Source organism: Camelus bactrianus, chromosome 5, assembly GCF_048773025.1.
Source record: "Camelus bactrianus isolate YW-2024 breed Bactrian camel chromosome 5, ASM4877302v1, whole genome shotgun sequence".
Taxonomy (NCBI): domain Eukaryota; kingdom Metazoa; phylum Chordata; class Mammalia; order Artiodactyla; family Camelidae; genus Camelus; species Camelus bactrianus.
In genome coordinates this window covers 66,944,816-66,963,197 of record NC_133543.1, presented here as the reverse complement: position 1 = coordinate 66,963,197, position 18,382 = coordinate 66,944,816, and the positions used below count along the sequence as shown (strand labels likewise).

General features: G+C 36.1%; 1 protein-coding gene across 1 annotated transcript in view; it reads right to left on the bottom strand.

Annotated features, from left to right (window-relative positions):
- The window catches only part of LOC123618339 (small membrane A-kinase anchor protein), a 102,324-nt gene that overhangs the window by 81,620 nt on the left and 2,322 nt on the right, over window positions 1-18,382 (bottom strand). The window contains exons 2-3 of the mRNA XM_074364031.1: window positions 12,763-12,848; window positions 7,640-7,709 (exon numbers count right to left, since the gene is read on the bottom strand). The gene's annotated coding sequence lies outside the window, so the exon portion shown is untranslated. The remainder of the gene's footprint in view (window positions 1-7,639; window positions 7,710-12,762; window positions 12,849-18,382) is intronic.

Here is an 18,382-nt window from a genome sequence, read left to right as displayed (position 1 = left end):
CCTAAAGGAAGGAATTATGAATGATTTTTAGTTTTATTTTTGTACTTTGTATACTTTTTAAAATTTTCCATGCTGAATATATGGAATATATATTACTTTATAATCATACTCTTTCTGGTATTAAAATGGAGGTTGGAAAGAGGCTTTAGGGCAGACTGAACCCCTTTAGAGTAGTCTTAAATTGAATTATAGTTCTAAAGAGTCCTAAGATTCAGGATTTAAGACTTAGGACTTAGTCCTAAAACTCAGTACTCTGGGGAGTCCTGTGACTTTCTTAGAGTAATGCTAACTTTGTCGGATGCCTGCCTTTCAGCATCACAAACACAGCAATCTCCAACTCTCTCTGTTATATGTACAGTCACTGTTTTCACAGCAAAAACATGGTATAATTTGACAAAGGACAGGGTACTTGGAATTAGAGCTGTCATTTAACATTTAGGTCCTTTCAAATTCCTGTCATTACCCCACTCTTGGCTATATGAACTAGTACTGTTATATACATAGCAAAATAACTATGGGCGAGTAAAAGCAATTAACAGAATTCTAGAATTCTCAGGGATGGGTGGGTTCTAGAGGAGGCAATTTTTTTTAGGTGTTCATAGATTAAAAAAAAGAAAACCCTTCAGAGTAGGACTGAATTTTGTGCGCCTTGTTTTTAATATAACCTCATATATTTAAAGAAGTGTACGCTATTTTAAATTCATTACAATTCTAGGAGATGAAAACATCTAACATAGCTCATTAAAGTAAAATAAATTCTCCTGAAGGACGTCCAAGTCAATAGAGGTAAATGATCTCCTGTGACAGAAAAAATAAGTAAATAAAGAACATGAAAAAAAAACAAAAACAGAACAAGAAAATACTTGCAGTGGGCTTTCTAAGTACATCTGAAGATCAATTCAGATAACACCTGGGTGCAGAGAGGGTCTGTATGGTTTCAAACAGAAAATCAAGGCAAAGGGCTGATGTGATGTGCAAAATCAACTATGAGAGATTCAGGCTTAGGGCTGACGGGACAATAGTGACCCCTGCTGGAGCCTATCGTTTTTTTTTTTTTTTTTCCCCAAACTCAAGAACCTAAGTTGGGGCCTTTGTAAGGATACTTATAACTTCCAATTCCAAGAATAATTGAGTTTGAAAGTTGGGAGAAGGCTTGGAGAACATGGAGCATTCTCTCTTTACTTCATAACTGATGAAACAGGCTGTTAGCCCACAGAGTTTAAATGACTTGCTTTAGGTGGCAGAATGGGGATTACCAGGAAATAAAGACGCCTGCCCAGTTCTTGGGCCTGTTAAAACAGGTGGAGTTTTCTGTCGCAACAAATAAAAGTACCTATAATACACACAATAAGGAGGCCAAGCAAAATCTCAAACTGATTTTAAAATAAACTGTTCCCTTAATTTGGTTAACTAGGACTCAGTTTTGCTGAAAAAAGAGATTTTTTTAAAAAAATTTTTTTCCACTTTTTAAAATGGAAGTACTGGGGGTTGAACGCAAGACCTCACGCAGGCTCAGCATGCGCTCTACCGCTGAGCTATCTGCAAACTCCTCTCCTGCCCAGGACAAATTTCCAGTCCATACTAACAAGCCATTTTTTCCCTTTCCTCTTTGGCCGTTATAAGCTTAAACAACAGCATGTTAGAATCAAGTTTATTTCCGGAATGCTGAGCTGGCCTGTCCTTCACTAGGTTCCCCATGTTCCCCACCTCTGCTATTTTGATCTGTTTGAAATAGTTCTTTGGGCTTGAATATGCTTTTATGTCCTTCCCATTGTTGGCCTGTAAAGATCTCTTGATGTTGTACTAAGATAAAGGACAAAAATGAAATAACACATACAGGAATGCTTCTTATACTGGGATTTTCTGGAAAACCTGACTCTGACTCTTACCCTCTGCTCAGTGCACTGGAGTCACCCATTTCAAGTGCTCTGTCTCTTCATCCTTCTTTCCTCAATCAACATCTCTCTCCACTCCATACATCAGAGTTCCCAAGACGCATCACGACCATGGGGTTCGTGCATTCATTCTCCTGTCACTGTACTAGAAGGCAAGATCCTGGTCCCTATTGATATTCCTAGGTAGTTATGGAGACGTTGGCAAAGTCACTTTTCTCCTTCCACATTTCAGTTCTGTGATCTTTAAATAAGTACAATATTGGCTACCCTTCACAGTGTTTCAGTGAGGTTCAAATAAGATGTAATATTTGAAAGAGCTTTGAAAAATAGAAAAAAGTAAGTATGGGACAGTTTTTGAGATACTGTTTTTATTATTTTCTTTGTAATTTTTTTTCTCTCCAACTGGTCAAGCAGGTAGCCAGATTTTTTGTTGATTTATTTGTTTGTGGAATTTTTTGAATTAAGCTATCTGAGGTTTGAAAGTGCCTCATCTTTTACAGAAAAGATTATGCTCGGAGCTCCAGAGAAGGAAGGAAGAGGAGAGTTTTAAGGAATGAGAACAAGACAGAAGTTCGGCTCATTCAGACTAGAAAGGTTACAGAGGTTTTTGCTTTCACACTGGAGAGCCTGCTCTGAGGATGCCCCTGAGGACGGTGGCAAGACCTCAGGTTAGAAGACTTCATGACGTCGATATTAAAAGCTGACTGTCCACTTTGCATGGCAGAGAGATAGACAAAAGTACAGATCTACATCGATTCATGGGCAAGTGCTATTTGGCTAAGGAGTCGGGGCTTGAAGAAACAGGATTAGGAGATGGGTTAAAAGGAGGTCTGAGAAAGAGTTATATGGATGGGCCTCTCAGAGGGGACAGAATGAGATTATTTGTGTTCTATATAGAAGCTTACTAAAAGGTATCCACTGGAAAAGATTGTCAATAGTCAAGTAAACACTATGACCACTGTGAATGTCACTTAGCTGTCTTCCCCAGCCACCCTGGTGCTTGACAGTGGGCCTGGCAAGAATGTGGGACTGGGAACATAGGTTCTCTTCACCAAGGCTGATCTGGCTACTTTCCCTGATGAGTGCCTCTCTCATCAACATCAGATATCCACAATGAGCTCCTAAAGTGGCATCAATTCCAGGACTTGCCAGTCACCTGATGGCAGATGGATTACACTGAACCTCTGTCGTCATGGGGGAAAGACACTTAACCTGGATTTGGATTTGCCTTCTTTGCCTATGATGTTTCTGCTAGCACCACTATCCATAGACTTAGGGACTGCTTCATTCACTCTTCTGGAATCCCATAAAATATTGCTATAGATGAAGGAATTCCATTAAAAGAATAAGCATTGAAGACATGGTTTCATGTCCTTAGGAAGAAGCTGGCTTGATAGAATGATGGAATGAACTATTGACAACTCACTTATGTGGCCACTTGTGGGACGGGGGAGCTGTCCCACTAGTTATACTGTATTCTCTGAACCAGCACCAATACATAATGCTGTTTCTCCCACAGCCAGAACACTTAGATCCAGGAACGAAAATGCTCAAGTGGTGGTGGTCTCTTCATTATAATTGCTAATGACCTACTCACATACTTTTATTTCTAGCCCCACAATGTTATGCTCTTAGTCCCCAAGGGAGGAACACTTTCTCTAGGAAACACCGGAAGGGTTCCACTGAATGGAGTGGAGACTGCCAAATCAGCAATGTCAATTCTTCATGCCACTGAACCAGTAAGCAAAGAAGGGACTCACTGTATTGGCTGGGGCAGTTGATCCTAATTATAAAATAGAAAAGGTCAGTATACACAGCAAAGGGGAGGAGGACTATGTCTGAAAGCCTGGGGATTTTCTGGGGAACTCTGAGTACTCCCATGTCCATGGTAAAATCTATTGGGAAATTAGAACAACCCAAGCCAAGCAAGAACCACTAATGGTTCAGCTTTTTCAGGAATGAAAGTTTAACTAATAAATAATCACAACCAGTGAAACTATTATCTGAAGACGCAGGGAGCAAAGGAAGGTTAGTAGAAGAAGTGAGGTGCAAATACCAACTATGGCCCATAAACCTTGTAGAAATGAGAACTGTAATCATCATGCATAGTTACCGATTTTTAAATTTTCCTTTTCATCCCTGAGGTCTTCAGGATCTGAATCTAATTATGGAATAGGCCTGGGTCTGGAAGCAATGAGACCCAGTGGGTTTGACCTTGAGGAGAGTCCTTATCTCTATTCAGGAATCTGAATCAGATTCCTCTGATAAGTCAACTGCCTCAGGTTAATATTAAAACAGGTTACCAGGCAGAGAGAGACAAAGATTGTCAGACAGAGGAGGGAGGTTTGTTTCTATTGACAACTGACTTAGTGGGATTTGGGGATTCAAGATAGCTGGATTCACTGGAACCTATCCAAGTGTTTCCATTCTCAGGATCCCAGTCTCCTAATCAATGCCTAGAAAGCCTGTGCTGTAATGCATAAAGCCACAGAATCAAATTTAGGTTTGTTTTTTGGGTGCCTCAGCCCCACTGGTACAAGAAATAAGACATTTTTTTAGGCAGTCAAGGAAATGTTCTGATTCTCCAACAGTTCCCTGAGTTAAACATCTAAATCTCTGGGTTTGTCATTTTTTCTGGCAAGCTTTCCAGTGCAGTCAGAACCACCCCACATCCCTTATAATCTCCACCATGATACTTTACTAACAGCCACTACATTTCCTAAATTCTTGTCATTGAATGGTACCTGATTCCAGAAAACAATGGGATCATTTAAGGAACATTTTGTCACTGCATGGTATGGACTACCAGTGTCCTGGTTTCCACTGACAGTAAGACCACTACTGATTTCAAATCTAATCTGTGTTTATGCTCATGTTCAGTACGTGCTCATATCATATGCTAAGTTGCTTGGGAGGAAAGGGGATACAAATGAAGGAAACAAATGGGCCCTGACCTCAAGTATGTTGTGATCTTATAATCAGTAGCTAAGAGAGTTCTGCTGAACTCAGAGAGCAAACAGCATTCTCTGAGCTGCCTCATTCCCTCTTCACTAGAGGACCAGTGGGCACTTCTATTTGTTAAGCTGAGATAGAGAGGGAAGTAGTAGTTTCTTGGAGTCCCAAGTAGTGACCCCATATTTCTCACAGAAACAGTGTTATAAATGATGGTTACATTTCCACACTAATTCCTCCAAGCCTATTATAGGCCCCCCAAAGTTACTGAAATACAGTGCTATTTGTATATAAAATACAGTATATTTCTGGCAAAATTATGAATAAGCTTTAAGTGAATGACCAGGAAACCTAATTACCATCTAGATATTGTTTCTATTGTAAAACCTATTTCAGATCTAATATAAGACATTAAAAATATTCTTCCACTTTCCCTCCCACCTAAGCACATATACTGTACCCTAGCATCTGTGGCTAAAAGGGAATCCTCTCTTCTTGGTCACCTCTCAACAACACCATGTGGTCTGGCAGTAAAGGAATCATTCCTGGTGGCTTTGGGAATGTTTGGCAGCAGGGACGGGAGGCAGAAGAGGGTCTTCTCAATGCACAGTGGGCAGGCTGACCCCAATAGTAGGACACCAGAGACAGCATTCACTCCATCTGTTTCAAGATAGAATCCTCTTCTTAGGGACACCTTTACTTCTTTCAGAATCAATCCTTTACAAACTGCTAAATAACTTGCCAAAGGCCACTCAGCAAGAAAGTGTCAAAGCTAAGGTTCAAAGTTAGGTCTTTCCTACTCCAAAGCCCATGTACCTTCCTCTATATTCTTCAGTACTTTGTATAAAAATATAATCACTTTTAAAATAGCCCACAGTGCCATTTCCCACCAGTGTATCCTGATAAACGAATGTGCCTTACCTCAAGCTTCCTACTTACTTTTGATAGCTATGGTCTCAAACACATTAAAATCACCTCGAAGCTTTAAAATTACCTGAGCTCTACTCCAGGTCAATGAAATTAGACTCTCTGAGGGTAGGGTTTTTTTTTTAAGTTCCCCATTTGATTCCAGTGCACGTCCAGGGCTGAGAACCACTGGTAATCAAATCTAAGACAAAGGCTTGAAGTTGACAGCTATAATATGCTGCCTGTATAAGCAAGGTACTGAGTGTCATATTAAAGAAAATACATACAGATTAAAGAGAATGCATCTGAGCATTTCACAGTGTGTCTGGCATATGGTAGAAACAAAATAAATGGTAGCATTAAAACTGGACATGCTATAGTGAAAGGAAAGTGGGGTTGGAGTTGGATAGACCTGATTTCAGATCCCAGTGTTACTATTTTTAGTCTTTCCTAAGTTAAATATGCTGTGGCTTAGTTTCCTAGTTTGTACAATAGTTACAACAAATCCTATCTTATAGAATTGCTGTGAGAATTAAATAAAATGTTTGTGAAACACCTGGCACATTCCTTCTTTTGTTTGTAACCCACCTATGCTAATAAAACAGCCACTAAAAACAGTTACAGAATATTCCTGACATTTAGAAATGTTCTGTTATAGGTGTGGAAATGTATAAGTTCTGTATTTAGTATAATAAATTCAGATAACAGTGTAGATTCTATTTATTCTATACTATTTCCTACTCTACTGTAGAATAAAGCATCAAGATTGGTGACCTGGTATGATAAAGAGGGTTCTTGAAGAGAGGGCTGGTGGGTAGTGAGCTGGGACAGAAATGCAGGCATCTGGACTCTTCCATCCATGTTATGCTGTTGCCCGGACCTGACCCCAGTGCAGATCAAAGTGGCTCAGAACACAGTGGGAAGCCAGGTTAGACTGTCACCACTGCCTTCATGAAACTGAGTCTAGAACAGCCATTAGCTGCTTACGTCTCAGTGCTGTCAGTGCCTGATGTAGGGGATTGCAATCAAGATGGAATGTGTCAGCAGTGTTCAAACAAACATCACTGCTCCATCTTGGGAGCAAAGCCTATAAATAGTAGATCTGGATATGGCTCACACCAGACCCTTGTGTAATTATCTGTCTTCACAGGATGTGCCTGGCACAAAGCGCTAAGAAATCTGGAACACTGCCTGACATATACAAGGTACTCAATAAGTGTTCCTTGAATTAAACTGACCTGTGTCCTCTGCCTGGAACACTTTCCTGACTGGTACTAGATGTTAACATTTACTGGGTCTTAACGACTGCCTGGCCCTGTACTAGGCACTTTATATAGAGATCATCTCATTCATCTGGCAAACTCCTGCCCATCCTTCAAGATCTAGCTCAAATGTCACCTATTCGGTTAAACCTTCTTGACTCCCCAAGGCAGAGTCCTCTGCGCTTCTGCACTGACAGCTCTTTGCTCAGACTTCAGAAAAGCACTTACCACCTTCTACTTTAACATATCTGTTTACAAGTCTGTCTCCCCCATTGCACTGTGAGGTCATCAGGGACATCATGTCTTTATTACTTTTTTCTTCATTAGTGGTACTTAATGCAGTATCTGATGAAATGAATTTTCAAAACTGCTTGCAATTCTGCTGACTAAATGATGTTACACTGAATGCTTTTACTTATAAAACTACATCCTTTTCCACATAGAAGCCAGCTAATATTTTTATGTAACTGAGGAAGGACAATTTTTATATAACTGAGGAAGAATGAATCCTGTGTCTCAGAATCTGAACCAGTGAAGAGTGGGATATGAGCTCTATCTGCACACACCAACTGTGAGAATCAACATCTCCCAGGAAGTGCCTAATACGCTTCCACTAGCACCTACCTTGGGACCAAATTGGTGTTCTCAGAGTATCTGTAGTTCCTGGTAACTGTCTTCTGGCAGGACCTATGGTCTGCAACAAAGAAAAAGAAACATGAGAGGATTTATACATAAATACAAACACACCGCATTTTTCAATAAAGCATTATCACCTGAAATCTTAAACTCTAATTATAAAATGGAGAAATAATACTTGCCTTATATACTTAGTGAGGATTAAATGAGATAATGTATATGAAGTGCCTGATATAGTGACTAATTTATTGCAAACTAAAAAAAAAAAAAAAAATGTGGTAGCTATTTTATTATCCCACAACCAGGCAATACTCCACTAACCTTCCAGCTTTCTAACTCCTTTATTTGCAATACATAGTGTGGAGCTGGGAGCTTATTGAGAAAATTTCCTTGACTCCCAGGTGTCGATGTGAGCAAGTGGTTGAATAATGGTGCCATTTAGTGAAACGGAGAAGACTGGGTGGGGAGGAGGGGACTGGTGGCAAATCAAGAGTTCTGTTTTGGACAAGGTATGTTGGAAATTCGTATTAACTACCCCAAAAAGGATGTAAAGTAGACTGCTGAATACGTCTGGAGCAAACAGCAAATATTTAATATTAAAGGTCATAGGACTGGATGAAATATCTCTGGAGAAAGCATACATATAATAAATGTCATTTTTTTCATAGTTATAAAACCTATTCTGTTCTAAAATTTTTTTCTGCTTAGTATATTATAATCATCTTTCTATGTCAGTATATACTTACATTTGCATGGAGGTAGATAAATAATTGATTTAATTTATTTCTAATTGTTGGACAAGTAGGGTATTTGCAATTTTTCAATGTTATAAATTGTATAAATACTTTTGAGACTTTGTGCAAGTTGATCTGTGGAAAAAATTCTAGAAAATAGAACTTCTGGATCAAAGCGCATAGCATATCTAAAATTTTGAAAGAGAATGCCAAAATGCCCTACAAACTGGATAAAAATTAAAATCTACACTCCCACCAAGAGGGCAAGAGTGGGCTCTTTTCCAATGTTTATTCTAACACTTGAGTGAGAAATGGTATTTCACTGATACTTTAATGTTATTCTTACTTATGAGGGAGGTTGAATATCTTTTTATTTATTGGAAATAGATAAAATTTATTTTTGGTTTATTGGAAATTTGTATTTCTTTTGTCATTTTTCTACTGGGTTGTTAACTTTTTTCTTATTCTTAAGGGTTCTGGAAGGTAAGACAAATTTAGCCTTTTTCCTGTCATAAGCGTTTCATTTCCTCATCTTTGTTATGTTTGACTTCCAAGGAGAATTCTACCTTGGGCTACATTTGATTATCTGGTACTGTACCTGCCTTTCTGCTGTAAACGATTAGAAAACAGGGTAGAATATGCAAAACAACTGCTTCAGAACTGGACACAGACAGAATAAGACTGTGATCCCTAAGAGAAGGGAAACAAGTCAATGAGCCATAGAACTGCCCTAGAGGCACATTTTGGATCACAGTGCAGAGAAGGGAAAGTCAGGCAGAGCACAATAATCTTGCTAAGTTGAGGAACCAAAGATCAGAAATCTAGGAGGTCAAGGACACTGGGTATTGTGGGATAGGGTGCTGGAGAGGACGGAGCTATTTGAAGAAAAACTCCAAAAATCTGTGCAGGGTTCCCTTGAGTCTGAAATAGGCTGCAAATGAATAGAGTGAAATTTTATGGGCCAGGCAATGAACACCGGGGGAACTGTAAGTGGAACACTTCTTCAAGGTCACAATGGGCTCCAAGATCTGACCAGCCAGAGTAAAAGACATGTTGAGTATCCAGGGCATTAATTAACCTTAGAAAGGTCATGTGTTCATAATTAGATTAAACTAGTCCTGGACTAAAGGCTACTGTAGACCCACCCCAGCAAACTTGAAAGGCAGCTTCAAAAACATCAAGCTGATCTACAAGAAACTATCTGCTTGTCTAAACCAATTTTAATATTCGTTAAAGGAAGACAATGAAATTCAGACACTTTATAACGTAATGTTTATAATTCCCTCCACCCAATAAAAAAGTTAGCAGACATATAAATAAACAAGAAAATGTGACTCAAATCAGGGGGAAAAAACAGTCAATGTAAACAGACACACAAAAAGACACTGATGATGGAATTTGCAGGCAAGGATTTTAAAAGTCATTAAAAATATGCTCTAAGCTTTAAAAGAAAACATGAACATAATAAGGAGAGACATGGAAGATATAAAAGAACCAAATGGATTTCCTAGGGATGAAGTACAATATCTGGGATGAAAATTTCACTTGATGAGATTAAGAGATGATTAGATACTGCAGAAAAAAATCAATGAACCAGAAAAATAGGAAATAGCTGTCAAAACTGAAACACACAGAGATAAAGAGAATGAAAAATATTAATACAGCCTCTGTGACCTGTGGGACAACATCAAATTGTCTTATTAATATATGTGCAATTACAGTCCCAGAAAGAGAGGAGGAAGAAAAAATATTTGAATAAATCATAGTTAAAGTTTTCTCAAAATTGATGAAAACTATAAACCCCCAAATCAAGGGAAGCCAATAAACCACAAGCAGGATTAACACAAAGAAAACCACACCAAGGCACATCATCTTAAAATTGCTGAGAACCAATGATAAAGTCTTAAAAGTAGTCAAAGAAAGACATACCACATATAAGAACAATGATAAGTATTACTGCTAATGTCCAGAACAATGTAATATAGAGGACAATAAAATGATATCTTTAAAATGCTTAAAGGAAAATGATGATAACAGAGAATTTTATATCCAGTGAAAATATCCCTCAAAAATGACATACTTCTAAATAATCAATAGGTCAAAGAAATAAGCACAAGAAAAATTAGAAAATATTTTATATTGTGCATGACTTTAATGTTTACTTTGCTATGCTGAAATTTGAAAGTTTTATCTGGACATGCTTATCAGGCTACAATAGAAAAGACTGATAAATGTGCCTAGTTAATTTTAAATTTCATCATGGCAAAGGAAACCTCAAACGCATGGACAGACAAGTGCTTAGAATGTATGCTACCCACTCCAAAACTTACATCATGCTATTCAAAAAACACTCATATTTCCTTCTCATACTTTTATGCTTTCATTTTTGAGATCTAAATTTTTGATGAATACAAAATTGTCCCTGTTTTCATGGAGCTTACAGTCTAGTGGCCAAGGCTCCCTGGGCTATTTCTGTTGCAATACCAATACACAAGCCATCTATTTAATGGCTTAACTGAAAATGACACTTTTATCACTTATGTGATTTTCTTACATGCTTGTGTCTATTTTGACTCTTCTTTCTGTTTTACTTCTCTTTTTATTATTCTATTAATACCATGCTATTTTAAACTACTAAGCCTTAAAATGTTTTCACATCCATTAATGCCAGTCCCCTCTCATTCCTCTTCCTTATCAAAATTTACCTACCTATTCTGAAATATTTGTTACATCTAAAAGATCGATTGAGGTTTTAATTGGAAATTAGGTTGCATTTATAGACTAAAGAGAATGACATTTATACATCATTCTTTCTATTCAAGAAAAGAATATGTCTTTCCATTTATTATTTGAGTTTTAATATTTTCTTCATATGGAGCAGCGGGCTTTTTCCCTGGTTGTACATTACAATCACTTAGATGGTTTTTAAAAATACAGATGTTTAGGCCCTGTTACCAAAGGCTTAATTGGTTTGGTGTGGAGCATAGGAGTTGTGTATTTATTAAGAGCTTAACCCCATTCACAGTTAACAACTACCAGTGCAGGGCCTTGCATACTTATAAGCTGAGTTCTTCATAGCTGTTTTTATTTGCTTTGGCTTAGTTTTGGCTGTTATTTTGAATGGCATCTTTTTTGTTCATTATATTTTAAAATTGATTACTTTTTACATAAAGAAAATCTATGATTGCAGAGTGCACTAATTTTGTAACATGTCACCTTACTGAATTTGTTTCATATGTTTTTCAGTCAGTTCTTTATATTTTTATAGGCATTAAATTATACCACCTGCAAAAATGACAACTGTTCCTTTTCTTATATTTATGCCTCCTTCCACTATCTTGTTCATATTCCATAAGAATAAAAGTAATAGTTATGGTTGAGTGTATCCTTAACATATTTCTGATTTTAATGAGAATATGTATAGTGTTTCATCATTAAGCATAATGCTGATTTATCACTTTAAGAAAATATCCATCTACTCATATTTTACTGAAGGTTGTTTTTTTTTTTTAACAAGGAATGGTCCTAACTAAAGAATTCCTATTTAAATTCTTTCAAGTGTTTTACAGGACTATATTAAGATGATCATGTTTTCCTCCTCCTCTTACCTATTAATATGTTGAAAGAACCATGTTTGTGCTGCTGGAATGACTATGTTTCATTTCAGTATAATGTTCTTTCAATGTACTACAGAACTCTACTTCTAATATTTAATTTAAAAATTCAGGTGGGTAGTCTTTTCTTGCTTTTATTGTCATGTGTTAGCATCAGTAGCTCAATTTTTTTTGTAAGCTTCCTGTATTAATTTTTATTCTTTAATTTATTAAAATTCTAAGACAGTGGCTTTCAGAGTATTTTTATTGTGACCCAGAGTAAGAAAGGCAGCTTTACTGGAGACATGGAAGAAGAGTCTGTTTCTTTTCCAGCATCTCTGTGCTTCCTTCCTCCCCGTAGGATGAAGACATAACTCACCTCCCCTGCCTTTAACATGTCCAACTCATCACAAATCCCCAGTGAGTAGCACCTGAGTTACTCAAGTTTTGCTGTTATACTTTTAGACTTTAAAAAAATTTAGTTTTCAAAATAGATAATACATTCTCATGGGTCAAAACCAGAACATACAAAAAGTTATATTCACCTAACTCATGTTTCTATTAACCCAGTTCCTCCCCTCCAGATGTAGCTACTCTTCTTAATTGCTTACATATACTTAGTTCCAGAGTTGTTTAACGCACATACAAGCAAAGTTCAAATATGTGTTCTTATATTTCTCTCTTTACCAGAGCATAACATAATTTTTTGATCTCTGTGTGTGTGTATTTTTTGTTTTTGTCTTGTTTTGTTTTTAATTAATATGTTTTGGAAACTTTTCCTTACCTGTTCATAATTTGCTTTCTCATTCTTTTGTACAGTGGCACAGTATTCCAGTATGTGAATGCATCACAGTTTTTACTTAATTAGACCTTTATTGATAGAAAAAAAGAGAAAGAAATGCAGCTTTAAAAGGAGATCTAGCATAAGTATACGCACTGTAACAAGTTTCACATAATACTTGCTCTATGAGTATTCACTCCGTACTATTCTATTTCTTTAAAAAAATGCTCATCTCAAAACACTATTTTGAAAAATACTGTATGTTATTTGAAGATTTGGAAGAATTATCTATAAACTGATGTTTTTCAGAAAGTAGTTCTCTAGCAATTATTCCATTTTCTTTCTTGCTTATGTTTTTTCTAGACAATCTATACCATCTTAATTTCACACAGGCCTTCAAATTTATTTGCATAATACTTTCGCAGTACACTTTTTAAATTCTTTAATTCTTTCACAGGGTCTGTAAATCGTTTCTCTCTCTCGTGCCTTCTTTATGTTAGTCAGCTTAGCTAGTATATTGGGATTTTTATTTTCTCCTTAAGTAAAGAAATTAGAGATTTATATTATCAATTCTATTGTTTCTGATTTCTGATTTTACCTTTTTATTTCTCTTCTGCTTTCTGAGGTTTTTTTTTGTTTGTTTTTTTTTTTTGGTTTTTTTTTTTTTGCTTTCTGAGGTTTAACTTGTCTGTTTTCTACTTTTTTGAGTTAAATAGTATGTTATTTTTCTTCTTTCTTGTACTTGCATTTGAAACCATGACTATCTGATGAACATAGCAGTAGCTGTATCCTATAGGTTAGGTGTGTAATGTTTCAATTATTACTTTGTACACATTTTGCAACATCAATTTGATTTCCTCTTTGTAAAAAGGTTGTTTTAAATAGTTTTTATTTTTCCAAGTAGGGTAGATGTTAACTTTTATTTTGGTCATTCATTTTTTGTTGAATTGCATGGTTACCAGAGAATGTGGTCTGGATTATTTCTAATTTTTGGAATTAATTGAGGGATCTTTTGTGTAGGGGGGCCAATAATATAGTCAATTTGGTAAATGTTTCATGAGCTTTTAAAAATAAGATGATTTTCAGTTAACAAGATACCTATTTCATCTATTTCATCTACCAACTCTATTTCATTAACCTCATGGACTTCATTGTTCAAATATATCCTTACCAACTTCTGATGACTTGATCCATGAAATGAATTAAAGTAGGGTACTACTATTTTGTTTCTAATCATTTTTCTTTGTAGTTCTGCGTTTTTTCTTTATGTGTTTTATTGTATTATGTAGTGCTTTAAGATTTATGAAAGGTGTATCCTCTCTGTAGATCTTTTACCATCATAAAATTTCCTCCTTCATCTTGTATTATACTTTTTGCCTTAAATTTCACCCTATCTGAGTGATATCATGACCCCAACTTTCTTTTTGTTCACCTTTGCCTGGCATATCTTTTCCCACTTTTTTCTCTCTAGTTTTCTAGTCATTTTGCTTTAGATCTACCTCTGTGTACATCATATATGCCTATCCCTCACTTTACAAAAGTTAAATTTATAAATTTTCAATTTTGCAAAAAGTTCTAATACAAATTAATATTAGTAATATAAATATTGTTAGGTACTACTGGTACAATTGTTATTAAATACTGCCAATGATTTTAACTTTTACCTGGCATCAGGCACTGTTCTTGATGCCTTACATTATTTTCTCATTTAGTCCTCACAACTTCACCAATATTTCCATTCTGCAGATGAGGAAATGAACGTTTCCTAATTTGTCCAAAGTCAGGCAGCTCATAGAGAGTGGCTAGCAAAAGAGTTTATTTATTCATGGGTTTTGGAGAGGGGAGTCTTTATAATTTTGTTTCTAGTCACCCATTTGTTCTCCTCTTTTCACTCGTAAGTCTCCAGTGTACATACCATTTCAGCTACACCCAGGAAACTGTTGGTTTGCCAAATAGTCCAACTTCTTTCCATAATTTTGGACTTTCTCAAGTGCTGCTTTAACTATTACCCACTCTTCTCTAGGGGCAGCACGGTGTTGTATATAAATATACTCAATGCCTACCCACAACCAGTGAGTGTTAAACGAATATTTCATGAAACGAAATTCTAAGTAGAGTCTTTATCAAATTTTATCAAGTATTTAAATTTCAGCTGTTCTCTCATCAGATTTCTCCTCTGAGTCTAACTGAACATGTAAAATATTAGATTTATTCATATTTAAAATTAAGGTAGAAAATTTGATTATATTACAGTGGATTTAAACTCACTGTATCATGCAAAAATGTCTAATATTTAACACATATTTTGAGTCTTAATAATAGTAATGCCTTACTTATGGATTTTATTTAATAAATGTATGTTATAAAAAAGAGAGAAGATACATAAAACTAAATTCAAGGTTTAATCTGAAGTCCTTAAGACCTTAGAAAAATTGGTAGTATATAGGTGATGTAGTTCTTAGAGTTCCCAGCAGGGGCCAGAATGTTCATGTTAAATCTAATTAAATGAAAATGTTTTTACTACAATTCAAGACTGTACTCATTTTTAAACCAATATGAAAGTCAGATAGAACTCTTTATAATTAAAATTACTAGAAACTTCTGACTTATTAATTTAAATTTTCAAGAATGTAAATATATAATTCAAAATATCATAAAATAAGCTTAACAGAAATAGTAATGTTTTGTAACAAAAGGCTGACCCCCAATATCTGAGCAAATGGGTATCCAAAGTACGTTCAGTCAGTAGCTACTAAAACCCCTACACTGATTGCCAAACTCAGCTCATTGGGTCTTTCAGTTGCCAAGCCAGACGATGGACTGGGTCCAAGAACAAAGGGCACCACTATGGCATTGAGCCAGGAAATTGAGTACTGACCTTATTTGTTAATTTTAGAACATTAAAAAAAAAATTCTTAACTCAATATAAAAGAAGTACTGGTGATTCAAATGTATTTCAATGCAAATTTCCTTTGTAAATCAAATAAACTGTTTTTAATTTAATTCTAATTTAAGTCACGTAACTTCTCTCTGGGCCTGTTTCTCCATCTGTTCATGAGTGGGTTAGATATGATAATCTTAAAATTCTGATGTTCCTAAAATTCAATTTTTTTTCCCTTAGGCAAAAAGCATCATTTTTACCCTGTCCCTAGTTCTTGGCATAGTCCCTGTCACAAACTAGGTGCTTAGTAAGTGTTTAATGAGCAAATAAATGAATAAACAAAACAAATGAATGCATTTTTAGAGAGCTCTTTCTAGGAATTTACAAAAGAATTTGGAAATCAGATGCCTGTGAAAGCCAGTCTTCTGTGAATTATGAAAAAAAAATGCTTTAGGCAGTTCCAAGGAAATAAGAAAATGTTTTCTGAATACTCTTGGGAAGAACTGAATTCTTCTATGGCTATCACTACTTTCTAGTCAGTAACTGAGTAAAGAGGGAGTTAATGTTTAAAAAGGATTTTATACTTTAAATTTAAGATCTAAATCTAAAAAAAATTTTTTTAATTATTTGAAGAAACATCCTCTGTATTGAGTCTATGGTTTCCCAAGCTCCGCCAAAACAAAATCCTGAAAACTACAAGGTTGTTCTCTTGGGGAGTGGTTGTTTACCAGAAGGCTTAATTCTTAATAATAAGGGTAAAGCTTTCAGAACTAAAGATATGCCTCTGCCAATTCAATCTACATTGTCATCTGCCCTGGAAACCATGTACTTGTTCACTTGTTCTAAAGTAAATGAAACCATCATGAAGGAAATCAATTATCAAAAATCACAACAATGAAACTTCTTATACTCGGTTTCTAATTTGTAAATTTTAAAAATATTACTTCATTAAATCTGGGGGAAAATGTATAACTGCAGGCATAAGTTTTGTGCCTTCTTAATCCAAGGAGGTGGTCAGTAGTATGGAAGCTTAGACCAAATGTGAGGATGTGGCTGTAGCAAATTTGAGAGCCTAACTAGAGACTGCTGAAACATAGGTCAGGGAATCTGAAACATCCCCACCTGCTATTACACCACATAAACAAAAAGAAAATTTAAGTTCAGTTTAAAAAGGGCTAAATTAGTGAATCACAAACTTTTTCCAAACATCAGCCACTGCCTTTGGGCAAAGGATTTAAGTAGCTCTGCTTATTTGCTAGTAATGGAATAAAGACATTATTTGAGATAGATTCTCAAAACTTGAATAATGTCAAGATTCTTTTCCAAGGAAAAACAATTTTTTGAGAACCACCTTAAATAAAAGTCAACCCCTATCACTTTAGATGCCACTTGAAGCCAACTTGATTATAGTAAAAAATTAAACTGTAAACACTGTTTAACAACACTATAGACATTATATTTGCAGACACTGTAGAAAATAAAGCATAAAAATTGAAGCATCATTCAGATGTAAGGTGGTTGGTTACCTGGATGCTCCAAAATATGCATCAAGTACTAAGTTTTGTGAAATTACTTCTGGAACTCACAGACACCCTTGGGGAGCTAAGGAACTTAGCTGTAGAGAGCATTCTGGGAAAACAGGTTTACTTCTGGTTGACCTGGGCTGTCTCCTCACAGAGCTATGCCTTGTTTTAAACTGAGGCAATAAACTCCATCCCAGTTTTAGGGGAAAGTGCCTTCCTGCTGGTATGAGGAGAAAGCAGGGAGCGAAGGAGTACTTTACGAAAAAGAAAATGTAGTAGAAGACTATAACATGTATCATCAGTTCACAGTTCCACCCACTGGGTCAAGCAAAGAAGACTGTCCAGCCTTGGCATTGCCTAAACATGCATACGCGTGCGCGCGCACGCACACACACACACACACACACACACACACACACACACACACAGCCTTTTGAGATTTCTTTTCTCTGGCTACCTTTGACGCTCCTTAAACTCAGTTTGCCTTAAATAGGACTGTGTTAGGTAAGGGCTCTGTAGTCTTAAACAGTGATGTCACAGCCAGCATGGTCACTCCCTAGCAAGGTCTTGTTAAGAGCCACACAGTAGTCATAGATCATTTAAATGCAAAAGCTCCACTGGGATGTTCAAGTGCTCAGTGCGCTACCACAGAGCTGTGAAAAGGGGCGAGGACAGAGGAACGTACCAGTACTGGTACTCCATGCCAGTACAAGTAGGAGGGAATCCAATAGAAATGCTACGAATCATAGTCAGAGCAAACAAAAAACACTACAGAAGCACTTAGAAAGTCTATAAATATAAACATAGCAATATAAATACCTACTGAAAAATTTGCAAGTTGAATTTTCTTTTAATTAAAAGATGTTCATTCATTTATTGGTTCAATTATCAGTAAACACCCTTTTGGCAACCTAATTATGTATTAGACTTGAAGCTGAAGAGACAAAAATGAGCAAAATAATTCCGTTTTTAAGGAGCTCGTAGTCTAATGGGGGAGGGAGGAGTAGAGATGGGAAGATAAGTAAGGACACAAAAGCAAGCATTTGAGAATTATAATAATCTATATAATTTTAACACTAAGTCTGGATCTAGTATTTTTTTCAGTGGAAAAATGAGGAAGCCAAATTATAACTTAATTTTTATTCTTTTTGTTTCAAATGTATAATGAATAAACTAGAGTTCCCACTTTGGAAAGGAAGGAGGAGAGAAATCACATTTT